The 12,533-nt window shown below is 44.6% G+C and overlaps 1 protein-coding gene across 3 annotated transcripts in view; it reads left to right on the forward strand.

Moving 5' to 3' along the window:
* Positions 1–12,533, forward strand: part of tab2 (TGF-beta activated kinase 1 (MAP3K7) binding protein 2) — a 32,819-nt gene continuing 20,286 nt past the window's right edge. Inside the window, exon 1 of one of the 3 annotated variants that reach the window (XM_048986567.1) lies at positions 1–470. The gene's annotated coding sequence lies outside the window, so the exon portion shown is untranslated. The remainder of the gene's footprint in view (positions 471–12,533) is intronic. The other 2 variants (XM_048986566.1, XM_048986568.1) reach the window with 2 other exon arrangements.

The raw sequence follows: 12,533 nt of genomic DNA on the forward strand, positions 1-12,533 counted from the left end.
CAGCCATCATTTTCCCCTCACTTCAGATTTTCCAGTCTCGCGATAGGCGCTCGTTAGCGCGGCCGCCATATTGTGTGACAGTATTTTGATTCGTATCTCTTTGGAAGTTAGGAAGGAAAATAGAAAATAGGGGGGAGCAGAGGGGGGACGAAGACGAAGAGCTGTCAGAAGAATTCCCGAGTCTCCGAAACGGCGGGGGGGCCGCGGCACTCTATCTCCCCCCGACTGAACCACCAAAACAGAAAAGGCCCGTGTAGTATTATTCACCCCCCCCTCCCCTCCCCTCAGCGAAGCCGCTCCTCTCCGCCTTTCTGTCGGCACCCCGGCCCAGCGGAGATCCGGTGGCGGCGTCTCGGGTATTGAAGGTGGCCCGGGGAGCGGCGGCGGAGACGGTGAGAAAGGCCCTGCCGGTGGATCGGACGGGTTTGGGGGACGAAATTAGGCGTCTAGGTCTAAGCCGTCAAACGCAGGTATCTGACGGCCGTTCAGCGGTAGTTAAAACAATTTGCCCGCTTCCAAACATCCCCCGTGAGATGAGAAAAAAAATCTCAGTACGTTTTCAGGTGTCGGAAAAGTTTCTGTGCACATCGCTTACCTGGGCGACATAGTCTGTCGGTGCCGTCCGCGTAGAGTCGGCGGTGCGGAGCGAAGACCGGGTACAACTTGTTTGTTCACCGTCATTTAGCGAGAGACTTTTGGGAAACGTGGTGACAGTGCGTGTTTCTGGGTGCTCGCACCCCTCGGCCTTCGTGCAGCACCGCGGGGATCCAGGCACGTCGGGACTGCGCCCGCTTAGCTGCTACTCTCACATTCTTAACTCTAAAAATGAGACTTTTTCTTAACTATTGTGTCACGTTAAAATTCTGAGTTTTTTTCCTATTGCCGGAGTTGGTCATTAATCCTTTGCTGCGGCTCGGAAATTTGGCTACTGTGTATGTATGTATAAATTTTCTAGGTTAATTGGTACGTGTCGTTTACGTCTGAAAATGATATCAAATACTTGTGCTTTTGTAATGACTAAGGATTAAGTTCGTGTGGCGTAAGAGCAGTAAGCTGCCAGCCCCCACCCTAAAGTGAAGCCGACGTCTTTCTTGGAGTAAAAAGAGCCTCGAATTAAAAAGGAACCGGGAAGGTGTCTTCGATGTGCCGTGGTGTCGCCGTGATCCGCTACTCTAGTTAATTTAAATTAAATGGAAGTCCAATACTTCCATTCTTTGCGTAAATATGCATATATATCTATCTCTTATCGAATTCCGTAGTTAGTATGACTCCCCCTCATTAGTTTTCTGGTCAGACTTATTTTTGTGTAAATATGGACAGAGGGGTTAATGCAGACTACGATGTAATAAGACGCGCGAGGCGAGCGGAGCGTGGCACCTTGGCGCGCTGCTCCCGTGAAGCGCTCGTGCCTCTTCACGCGGGGTATGAATGAGCTCACTCTGCATGGCAGCTCCTCGGCCGGACCTGTCCGCCTGTGTGCTATCACGAAAGCCTCACACTTCCTGTAAGCAAACCACATGCTGCTGTCAGGTACGATTTTGTGCATGAAGGATATATACCAGGCAGACCGCCACAAGCAACCGTGACGCTCCTTTTTGGTTTTGTCTCGTTACAGTTGCTTATTACGTGCGCATTGTATTGGTCGACATGAAGTTAAAACTAGATTTTTGACATTTAGAATTTACCTTGCCTATGCATACTGTAATTTGCTCAGTGTGTGGTTTTCTTAATTGGTATGAGTTTGCTAATGGTACTCGACTGTAATCCATTGAAACTGAAATGCTTAAATATTATGCAGGAATCCTGCATATGTTTCTCTTGGCTTCATAGTTCCGCATCTACTATCACTGCTGTGCTGTTCTATGGGTGTTGATATTTGTCAGATAGATTTGGAAGATGGGCACAGGAAGGAAGTAACAGACACCCCGAAATGACTATCCATTGGGCAGACGAGCAGTCTGTTTATAGGTGGGGGGTGTTGCTCACATCACTAAATTAGGAACACTCAGTCGAGCATGTCAGTTTAACATAACCAAATTGTTTTAATCCGAAGTATATTGTGACTGATAAAAACATCACCAAGGCAAATGCACTAGGTTTTGTGAACGACTTGAGGAGCATTGAGCATCTCACGTTGGTGCATGCTCCAGGCCAAGTGCTAGTGAAAATACTGAAAGCCGTCTGTAGATGTTGGCTAGTTAGCTAATGCAGTCGAGGTAAAACAAGCTCCCGTTGTCAGTTATTACAAACAAACTTTGGTCAGTTTCATCTCCACTGAATACGGTTGCTGCTTTTGTACTCCCCTTATGGCTTCTCTCACATCCAAGGCTAGCTCACTTTCCAGACATGTTCTGGTGAGGAAACGTCGAGCCAGCATGTTCTCTTGGACTTGTCAGGAAGAGACAAATCACATAAATAGTCTTATCTACATACACACTATGCAAGATAATCAAATGAAAACACCTAATGTATATTTTTGATGGTATAATGTTATCTTAGATTTGAGGGGAAATTGGCTCCAGGGTCTGAAATTGTGTGTGTATATACTTTTTATAAAAAAAATAAAAATAAAACTGCCCGCAGTTGAGTAAAGAACTGATTCAGCCAATGAACTGTGATAGTCTGGGGTATTGTGATGATGCATAGCCTGAGATTTGCATCAGACTTAAGGCTATTTACCATATATAGTACTGTAAGTATGTTTTTAAAAACAGTGTCCTGTGTGTGTGTGTGTGTGTGTGTGTGTGTATGTGTATATATATATATATATATATATATAATATATATACTGTAGTTAGCGTTGCTCTTGCTGCTGGAAAACACACTCATACTGTTCACGTTAAACATATATGCCTTTTTAGACCAATCACTTGAATCCGTTTCAAATTATACGTTGCACTCTGATATAAATTTTTGGCTATGGCTCTCATCCTGTGTTTGCTCCAGGGCTCCGTCATGTATGATGGCACTTTGGGGGTGGGTCGGGGGGTGTGGATTCAAGGAATTACCCACGGGCAGAGTGTGCCTGTCCTGACTTGCTGTCAGAGTCGCTCCTTCTGACCCGTGAGCCGCCGCGGCCGGTTGTTTGTAGGTGCGGAGCCCTAACTGAAACCATGTGTGCTGAAAACATGGCTAAGTGGAGGGTGCAGGCTAACGGTTGGACTCGCCAGTTTTTTTGGCAGGGGGGGATGGGGGGATGGGGTGTACTTTACATGCCCTGATTAGTGGAAGTCCAGAGCTCAGTCACACATTTATACACTAAGATTGGCCAGATGTGGAGTTCAGTCTTTTTGTGGCTGATACTGATTCATGCTGATGTTTTTTTTTTGTAGCAGAAAGAATTCTGAACTACTTTAAGAGACTATTTCTGAACTGTACTATATTAAAAATAACTAAATTGTCGACTGGTGTGTGACAAAGCATTGGCTGTTTTTATAGAATATACTAGTACGCATTAACTGTTTTTACTTTCTTTCCTTAGGTGTCACTGTTACACATTACACGTCCTCTCTTAGGCCTGTTGGCTGATTTGCTTTGTCACGGCTTATTTGCGGTGTAAAAAACATTCCGTTGTCGGTGCTTGTCAAGGTGTTTTTGTCTGCTTTATTTAAGCACTTCATGTGGTGTTTCGGAATATTGTTGTTGCTTGGAATGCTCAGTCTAGAAAAACCTGTTTCCAGTTTCTCAAGCTGCCTTTTGAATTTGTTTAGGGGATAAGAATGACAGGTTCCATGTTAATAAGACTTTCATTATTTTGCATGACTATAAAGGAGCGTCCGCTTGTTGTAATTGTGATTCCTAGGTGTCCCTTGACTTGAATGTTAATGCAGGGAACTCATTTGAATGTGTAGAAAGCGTGCTGTTTTTTAGCTAACGCACCTTCTCCATTTTTGTACTATTTGGAGAAGCAGACTGTTTTGCAAGTTACATGTGTTACAGCACCATGAAGTAGTGGGCTTTGAAGTTGACCTCAGTTACTGTCCGAAGGCAGCCATGATATTGGCTATGCCTTAGACAGGGGTGGCCAGTCTTATGCACAAAGGGCCGGTGTGTGTGCAGGTTTTCGCTGCGACTCCATAATTAGATTACTAATCAGAGGACTGATTGGCTGAAGAGTCCTCACACCTGTGTGTGAACAGCTGACCTAAAGGGTATCTCAAAAACCCGCAAACACACCGGCCCTTTGCGCATAAGGCTGCCCACCCCTGCCTTAGTAGTACGTTGTATTCTGATAGTGGTGGTCTTAGCCCCAAATCCAAAGAAATTAAAAAAATATATATATATATTTAAACTGATGGCATGTCTATTCCCCATTTATGGGAGAAATCTCACGCACAATGTAACAAGGAGAATAGCTGAAGTTACACGTGCATGCGTGCTTTAGCTGGCTTTTGGCTTGGTGTTGCTGAATCACTGCAAGTCGATAAGATTATAAGCACATATCTGGAATCCCACGAAGGACGGATGGTTTTCCAATAACATTAATGTTCTCCATTGCTGTGTAGTGAAATTTATTAAGGACATTCAGCTGGTTGGACCTCATTAAAGAAAGGCAGCGAAGTATCTGTCTATATATTCCAAGGACTATATTTCTGTACTACTTGCTTAGTAATGTCTATTTTAATTATTTACAACTTTTCAAAGCAAATCATTTGTCACTAATATTTTACCAATGTAGTGTCACCAAGATGTATTCAGAGATCAATTCTGCTTTTTCTATTAATCAGTAGAGAGACCTACTGTACTCCAAAAATATAGCAGGAAATAACATACGCAAAAATAGAAGAAGCTCATCTTTGTGTTGGGCTTACTTACATTTGGGGGAAAAGGGGGGGGGGGGGGACTGCCCAGCACTGCCACCTACTGTTCCAGATTTTGCAAATGAGTGTTTTAGAACATTCCTTCTAGATTTGTGGTGATCTTTTTAAAAACGTAAACAACATATGAGATGGGCTGGTAGTATATGGACTCTGGCTGACCTCCTGTTTTGGATATAGCTGGTGATTCATCAAGGGTTTTGTACTGCCAGAATAACAGGATATCGGTTTTGCAACATGGGTGGAAAGTATTTCACTTTTCACCTGATCATATGGTCCATGTATGAAACTTCTGCTACTTAGGGGTTTATTACATGTGTTCTGTTGAGCATTGAAATGGAGGAAGATTAAGCAGTAAAGAGTATAATATTGTATGAGAGATGCCCTCTCACTGCATGGTGGTGCAGTGGTTAGCACTGTTGCCTCACACCTCTGGGACCCGGGTTCAAGTCTCCGCCTGGGTCACATGTGTGTGGAGTTTGCATGTTCTCCCTATGCTGTCGTGGGGTTTCCTCCGGGTACTCCGTTTCCCCCCACAGTCCAAAAACATGCTGAGGCTAATTGGAGTCGCTAAATTGCCCATAGGTGTGTATGTGTGAGTGAATGGTGTGTGAGTGTGCCCTGCGATGGGCTGGCCCCCCATCCTGGGTTGTTCCCTGCCTCGTGCCCATTGCTTCCGGGATAGGCTCCGGACCCCCCGCGGCCCACTAGGATAAGCGGTTTGGAAAATGGATGGATGGATGGATGGATGGATGGATAGATGGAGATCCTACCAGGCTTCCACTTCTAAAACTCCACAGAATCAGACCTGCCTGTGAGAATTTCTTATTATAAGTGAACAAGTCATGGTTTATGATTTTCTTAAGTCCAACTGCTGGCTGATTTGGTGAGGGGCTGAACATTTGACATGCTGATCCGTTGTGAATTTAAAACCATGCCGTGTTTTGCTGGTTACTGTAGCCACAATTTATTATGTTGTGCTGACCTCCTCAAACCGTAAATACTGGGTTGGAGGGATATGTCTCAGTAACCCAATCACTTATTTTCACTCACTCTGAGGCCTTGAATGAATGTGAATCCCTAAGCTAACCTGTAATAGGGGTAAAACAGGATATTAATTAGTGGCCTGCTTTTGTTAAATCCACATAGATGTGAAAATTCCTTAAACCAACTCCTCCAGTTAAGAGGTGAAATCCGATTATCTCTAACTGAAAATCATATCGTTTGTCAGGAGTCAGTACTCGAGCTGTATTTCATCCCCTGCCTGCAAGAGCAAAGCAGGCCTCTGTGCTGCAGGACAGGAGTAACTGGGCACATGGTAATTTCTTAGGCCATAGCAGGTGGTCCAAGAGGCAAACATGGTCCAGTATTGCTGGACGCCAGTTCTGCTGTGATTCACTGCGATGCCCAACATGCCTTAGAACTCTGACCTGTGGTCTTAAGCTTTTGCCGCCATTTATTCATATCTATTTGTTTGTTTTATTTATTTGTTTGTTTTTGTCTTACCGTGGCATGATTAACCGACACAGTTACGCACCCCGTGTTTACCTGCGTACTTCTGCTGCAGTTCTTTTCAGGAGGCTCTTTCACGGATGTTGACACACCAGGTATGCATAACCCAAACACGTCGGGCTGGACGGGTCGTCCGTGCGCTGCATGTTTGTATTGGTTTTCCAAAAAAGAAGAAGCAAGAACTTTTGTATTTGGCGTTGTGGTTTAGCATAAGTGCCTTTGCACAATAAACTGGTTACGTGAATTGGGTGAATTATTGTTTTTCAAAGAAGCTTTTGTCTCAGGCATGTTTATCCCAGGATTGCAAAACGAAATCCCAGAATAAGGGAAGAGGATGAGAAGTATCTGTTTTAATGTTTTTATCACAAAAACAGAAAGCTGGCGGTTAGGGGACTCAAATATATATTTACCCAAGTCTCAAGTAGATGGTTCTTTTATTGCACAGGTTAATTTGTTATGGTTATGTTTAATGCTGTTTTGGGCTTGTGTGCTTTTCATTTTACACTGTTTAATGTGAGATGTCTGATGGAACCCTGCACCAAAGTGCAGATCATCTTGTATTATCTTTTCCCTACTGAACATTTTAAGCTCTGAAGTTCCAGTTGCATCCTAACAAGGGTGATATCTAGCTCTTTCCTCTCAGTAATTACACTCAGAATTTTCCAGTCTTTTCTGTCGTCTTGGCTCTTGCTGCTGCTTGAGCAGTCAGTTCCTGTCAGAACTAAGAGTCTGAATTGAAAAATCTTCCCTCTGCAAATCTTAATTTGCAGACACAGGATTTTCACCAAATGCAGACAGCTGAACTCCGCTTTAAATCCATATTTTTCAGTGGCAGTAATACTGTCAAAATGAATTCTGTTCCTCTGTGCTGTATTTGGTGCCATTTTGGTCTGTGGATTAAGTGTTTTTTCTTTTATTTTTTATTAAGCCATTGAAGTTTCAAACCTTAATCTATTTCACTGATTACACCTTGATACTCGCAGGTTTGAAATTGGTAAAGCATTTAATAGCTTTACTTTTCTAATGTGTGGTGTTTCTTGCTAATGAAGTGAGTGAGGATATTTCCCCTACTGTAATAACTGTGCTGTGAAGTGAGTAGTGAGAAAACTATCAATTTTGAATCTAGTAGAGCTTCCCAGCTGGGTTTCCCTGGATGTACTATTTAACCTAATTGCAAACAGAGCTGCATGTGTGTTACACTAGTAGCTCTTGGTAGGAAAGCGGATTACTGGAGTTTCTGATGGCATTAAAGAGACTGGTATGGGTAGTACGTTTGAAGGCCACTTTACGATTTAGTAGACTGAAGTGTAAAACTGACATGTTGATCACCGTCACCAGAATGGGAGAAGGGAGCATGTAGGGTTGGTGGAGGTGTGGCGGTCGGGTCAGCTAGCACTGCTAGAGTGCCACTGGTGTCTGCAGTCTCCAGCAATGCAAGCTAATAATTTGTGATACAGGCTGTCTGTGCCTGATCAGAAGATCGCTGGCTTAAGCCCAGGCCTTGGCAGAATAATCACATGTCCGTGGGTCCTTGAGCAAGGCCCTTAACCCCCCCTAGCTCCAGGGGTTGCTGCACGTTAGCTGACCCTGTGCCGTGACCCCCAAGTTATGGAGAGCAAGATGGTGTCGGCAAAGAGAAGCATCCCAATGTACCTGTACGTGTACTTGCGTGTTTTGTATGCTTTTTGTCCAGTGAGAGCTGGAATGAGAGGGCCTGACCTGCTGTGAAAAATAGTACCGTGTCCTGGAGCTTTTTCTGAACAAGTTTCTTACAGCCCTGTTTTTGAGTGCTGTAGCTTGTTGTATAAGCTTTGAACCTCGTTTTTAACACTGGTGTTAGACAATGTTTGGGTGATATGTGAACAGTTAATGACAAAATGTCTTGCTAAGGAGGACAAATTATGTTGTGGCAACTAAATTGTGGTTATCATAAATGGAAAGCACAACTTACAATTGAACTGCAGTGTATGTAAGTGGATCCACTGCCGCTTTGTTGGATGTCCAGATATTCAAGGTCCTTAAGTTGGCACAGCTAATTCCGTCTTTGTGTTTGTTTGGGATCAGTGTTTTTGTCTGCTTGTTCCATCCCTGCCAGACTGATTTATAAACCGTACTGTAAACCTTGGTGGTGCCCCTTCCGGTGGGCTGCTGTTTTTGTAGCTCGCCTGTTGTATCTCCCCCACCACCCTCCCAGTTTAGGATGCCTAAAATTAAAGGCCCAGAGTGTGCCAGGCACTCAACACGGCTCTGCCTTGTGAAATCGGAGGAAACAAACTGTGAGCGGGTATTTATTTTGTGGTCAGAAAGCCTTGTCAGGGAAAAACGGAGTGGGGACACAGTTCTAGGGCTGAGTATTGAGTACTGCAGGGTGGGTGCATCTATGTTCTCTAGTAGGGAAAAGCTTGGAGTCGTGTTACACCTGATTGCTGAGATAAAGGCCCCCCTCCCAAGCCCCTGACAGTGCTAATTTCACCACCACGGCTGGATTTGTGCAGATTTTCATTATTATTTTTTTCCGCAAGGCTACTGTTTCTGAGATGGGAAATCGGTCGTGATTTACTAATATTTGTCTCAGCCGTATTTACCCAGGCAGTTCTCCAAACCTACAGAAAGAATGTGAAACGGTGGAAAGTACATGTGTAGGGTGGAAAGCAAAAAAACCGAGGCGATGCCGAGATCCCTAACCCTCCTCGTCCTGCCTGCCGCTCCATTGAAGTTGCTGCATTGCTCCCTGCCCATCAGCTCGTCAGGGACAGCATTTGACTGCTAGTGTTGTGTATGTAACAGTCTTGTTCATTTTCCAAACTCAAACGGACGATCAGGCACAATGCTGTTCATGACGTTTCTGTAGAATGATTTCTGCTTTTATGATCTTTTGTTTCACCTGGCATCCAAAAGAAAGTGTGAGGTCTTTGTTTTTCTGCACCCAGATATCATGGAGTGGGCTCTTTTGTCAGGTTTTCAGCAGACTCCTTCCTGTTTCCCATCCAGACGTTCCTGCCTTGGCTTCTTTGTGTACCGGGGGGGTTGTGCAGGCCAGTGTCTGTGGAAAGCTTGTTGCTCATCATTCCTCCCCACATTTGAATGATCCTCTTTCATCTCTTGCTCAGGTTTTATGCACGAACAGTGTTTAAAGGCGGCGAGCACTGAGATGCCTCGCTTTGATCCCATGTCCTGGAGCACTGTCAGCACAATGTGACTCAGTGTATCTTTTGTAGAATGTCCCCTCTCTCCTCTTCCCTCTCTTTCTCTGTCATGTACGGTCTCCCTCTTTCTCCGCAAACATTGTCTGGGTGTGGTGGACAGTGAAGTCCACAGTTTTGCGAGCGCTTTTGTTTGTTGTGGTTTGGAGCCTTGGCTAAGGGCGTCTGGCTGTATTGGTCTATCATTCCGAAGATCCTAAAGTAGTAGTGGATTGTCGCGCTGCATTTAGTGAAGTTTCTGGAAGCCATCTCTGTCGGCCTGATGAATTTCTCATATCAAACTTGGGAGGTTATTTGTTGTAGTATTGTAGTAGTGAACAGCCACTGACATATGAGAGACACTGGGATATAACCTCAGACGTGGATGAGAATATGGGTTTGCTGAAGCGTTGCAAGTGACGTTTATATCAATGATTTGATTTGTTTTTCCTGCATTCACTGGATGGCCTGTCAGGCAGTGTACAGCTATGGTGGGACTTTGGCCTTTATGCATGCAAGCATGGCACTGGATGGGATCAGCATTTGATTTGTTTTGGGTTTTTTTCCTTTTCCTTGTCACTGGTCCATGGAAATATTTCTTCACTTTGTATCTGGAGCGTGGGGTGGAGGTAGTTTGATTCAGATTGAGATGAAGTCTCTGTGCTGTGTCCTCCAGCCTCTGTAAACCAGGGACTCTGCCCTCTGGCCCACGTCCCATCCCCCCCCCCCGACGTTGAAACGGCGGCACTGGCAGACCCCTGTTCTGCGGCTTTGGCCACTGGGCCAACGGAGAAGATGACCCAGTAGCCTTTGGGCGTGTTCCATCCCACCTGTCAGTGCCAGTCCCTTCTCCCTGCACCCACATGCACAGACTGAGAGAGCACGAGCTTCTTTATTCCTAACCGTTATCGTACGGCCTGCATAACTTTTACCACATACCCTTTTTAAATGCGTATCTGGTGCACTTGGCTAAGATGGATCAAAAGAAGATCCGCTCTACTGACCAATACTGGGGGCTGGCAGCGGTTTCGGTTTCAGCAGTGCTGTGCAATTGGGACTTGTCCTGCACGGCAGTGTCCTTAATATTGCCCATGATGCACCAGAGGAGCCCGTTCTGTACGGCAGTGAACGGGCAGGTGTCGCAGTGTTTCACAGGGTGTAGCGGGAGACAGCCATTGCTGATGCTGTTCAGTGATTCTATTAAGGCCCAGTATAGAACTAAAGGTTCCACGTGAAAGGCCACATGTTTGCAGAACTTCTGCAATTCCTTCCTTGTTTTATTGTGTACCATTTTATTTATTCAGAATTAAAAGAGCAAGAGGATATAAAATGTTAAATTTTAGTATCCTGCCTTTACTGCAAGTGAGGTTACTTAACTGCTGTTTACTATGGCAGAATGAGAATGTGCCGTAAGCCTCAATAATGAGAGCGTATTACTGCTGCAGAGAGGAATGGAGCCGTTTTCCACCAATGGTGGTTTACCTTTGTAGTGTCATGTGACTTGGCTGCAGTTCATCTTTTGGTTGGCCTCAAGGTGGGGAAATAATACTCCTAGCAGCTGCTGAAAGCATTTCCGGTGAAGGGTTTTCTCCTTACCAGAGCACATGGAGGTCCTGAGACACGCTAAAGCCTGCCTGCTCTAATATATAAAGTAAAGATATTCTCAGGCGGGGGAAAGTGGGCCTTTCAGTGTTTCAGGAATAGGCTTGTGTCGCAACCCAAAGAGGAACCGAGCTGATAACCTGTGGGCTGTTTGCTCTGGAGAACTTCAAGGATGAGGCAGTGAGGTGTGGGGAGGCCTCCCTCTGCAATGTCACACAGGCTTGTCTGATTTTTCTCTTGCCCACAGCACAGGGATCACTTCCTGATGGGTGTCAGCCAGCTTCCGGTATGTTTGTTTAGACAGTGTTGCAAACAAAGCCTGTTGTGCACTTGCCAAGTAGCCTTAACTGTGACAGAAGTTGCATGGTTTGTATGTTTTCTACCTTCGGCGCCTGATCATCTTCTCTAACTATGGCATTCATCTATTATATTAATATAAATGTATAGTTTCTATGAAGCTTTTGTGGTTTGGAACATTTAGCTTTTTTACTTTACTGTATAGAAGACCTTATTTTAATTTACCTTTACTGTATGGAAGTGCAGTTTTTAATACCGCTCTGAAAGAGGTTGCTTTCATATGTTAAGGGATACTGAACTCAATCTGTATGGTGTTTCTCCAGTATAAGCTCACATACATATGTTTGTAGTTAAAATCCTAAATGACTGTCCTGTATACTTGGTGAGGAAAATCCTCGAATCTCACAACCTGGAAGTTATTGTTCCGAGGGTCGTTTCCATGGTTTTAGAGCCAACTGAAGGCCTTGTCTGTAAGAGTGAATCATGTAGTGTTGCTAGGCAGAAAGCCAGGGAAGCCATTGAAAGCCCCTGTTGGAAAATCTATCAGAACCAACTGTTTCTGAACCTTTTTTTAGCCCCCCGTAAACCCTCTGCCCCTCCCACCCCCTTCTCCCCAAACAGCTAACAGATCAGCTTTCACATACTTGCATGTTTCCTTCAATTCTCTACTGTCTTTCTTGGTGAAATGACAAGCTGCTGCACTTTGTAGCTGAACCCTACTCAGTGAGTGTCGCTCCTTTTATTTTTTATATTATAGAAGTGGCACCAGAGCTTAGTAACAAACTCTGGTATCCAGCGAGCAGCAGTCTAACTAATGTAAAGAATAGGCCAAGTGGTGCTTCGTTGCAATTTTTTGTTTACGTGAATATGCCCTAAATTAAATACATTTCTGTCACTGCAAGTTGTTACCATGACAGATTACATCAAGTTGTGTTAGCTTCTTTGAAGTGTTTTACAGTGATCTTTTTAACATGTTAGTTGATCTGCATTTGCCCTAAGGAGGTTGCTTACCAGACAAGTGATGACAGCAGCAACCATAGAGTAGGAGTTCCCATAGTGGCCCTTGGTAGAGCGGCTCTCCCATCACACTGGTAGCTGGAGATCTCCCTCCCTGACATGTCCT

The sequence above is a fragment of the Brienomyrus brachyistius genome, chromosome 19 (genome assembly GCF_023856365.1).
Source record: "Brienomyrus brachyistius isolate T26 chromosome 19, BBRACH_0.4, whole genome shotgun sequence".
Lineage (NCBI taxonomy): Eukaryota > Metazoa > Chordata > Actinopteri > Osteoglossiformes > Mormyridae > Brienomyrus > Brienomyrus brachyistius.